This window comes from Microtus ochrogaster, unplaced genomic scaffold, assembly GCF_000317375.1.
Source record: "Microtus ochrogaster isolate Prairie Vole_2 unplaced genomic scaffold, MicOch1.0 UNK1, whole genome shotgun sequence".
NCBI classification, from domain to species: Eukaryota; Metazoa; Chordata; class Mammalia; order Rodentia; family Cricetidae; genus Microtus; species Microtus ochrogaster.
The window spans coordinates 2,752,228-2,753,536 of record NW_004949099.1 but is presented as its reverse complement, the minus strand read 5'-3'; the positions used below and the strand labels follow the sequence as shown (position 1 = coordinate 2,753,536).

Here is a 1,309-nt window from a genome sequence, read left to right as displayed (position 1 = left end):
ACATACATCATGTACCCCCTCCAATAATAATATTAAATAATATTAAATGTGCCTACACATACATCATGTACCCCCTCCAATAATAATATTAAATACATTTTTTGTTTTGTTTTTCAAGTCAGGGTTTCTCTGTAGTACATTTTTTTTTTTTAAAGAAAAACGTACTTTTAGCCAGGCAGTGGTGGCACATGCCTTCTCAGCACTTGGGAGGTAGAGGCAGGTGGATCTCCAAGTTCGAGGCCAGTCAGGACAGCCAGAGCTACACAGGAAAACCCTGTCTTGAAAAACAAACAAAGCGTTCTTTTCTGGGAGCTCGGGAGGTGACTCAGTGGGACAGAGTACTTGCTCTGCAAGCATGGAGACTGAGCCTGGACTTTAGCACCCTTGTTAAAAAGCTGGACATGGAGGCACAAACACCTGTGATATCAGCACAGATGGGGGTAGGGCAGAGACAGAAAGATCCCTAAGGCTTCATGGCTACGAGCCTAGCTCCAGGTTCAGTGAAGCTGTCTGAGAAAATAGGGCAGAGCGACAAGAGCAGGACACAGCATCCTCCGCTGGCCTCTGCACACACACGTGCAAATGCCTCACACAGTCCACAGTCCACTCTGAGCGGAGAGGGATGCAGATGCCCACAGCACCCGAGCAGCCCTCAGCAGCCTGTCTTTGAACAGCAAGACCTGAAAATCAATCTAAATGTCGATCTTCACAAAAGGGCTACTCACACAGCTACAGGAGACCATGTTTCCAGAGCAATTTGCAAAAAACGAATCTGAGGACATACCTAACACTAGACCAACAGATACAAGCCTTAAAGATCATCTGGAAGTCCTAGGTATGAGCATTAACTCAGAAGAGGCCATTCTTTCCCACAGTCAGTCTCCAAGCCCGGGTTACAGAAAGCAGGCTGACCTGAGTTCCAACTGGCTTTGCTACTTACTAGTTATGCCACTGGCCAAGTTCGTTAACCTGATTCCCCAAATGCTAAATACAGACAGAAAACTTTGGCTAAGGGAACAACCGTTCTGGCATATAACAGACACTATGGCAGCAGTGTAGGCCCTAAGAGGCTGGCATCACAAGTCTCAAAGTTTGGCCAGTCCCTAGTATCCTTGCTTTGACAAGTCACGACTCCTTTGGCCTGCCACTGAGGACCAGATACTATAGCAGCTCCGCACTCAATGAGTGGCTTGAGTCAAAGCCTGTTCAATGGACAGCCACCCTGGCATGCAGGGGTGGCTCTTGTTCTCTTTCTTGCTCTCTCCTTTTTCTCTCCCTCTCCTCTCCTCTCCTCTCCTCTCCTCTCCTC

The 1,309-nt window shown here is 47.7% G+C and overlaps 1 protein-coding gene across 1 annotated transcript in view; it reads right to left on the bottom strand.

Moving 5' to 3' along the window:
• Ruvbl1 (RuvB like AAA ATPase 1) overlaps nt 1-1,309 on the bottom strand; it is a 40,007-nt gene that overhangs the window by 28,820 nt on the left and 9,878 nt on the right. The gene's annotated exons all lie outside the window — the stretch shown is intronic.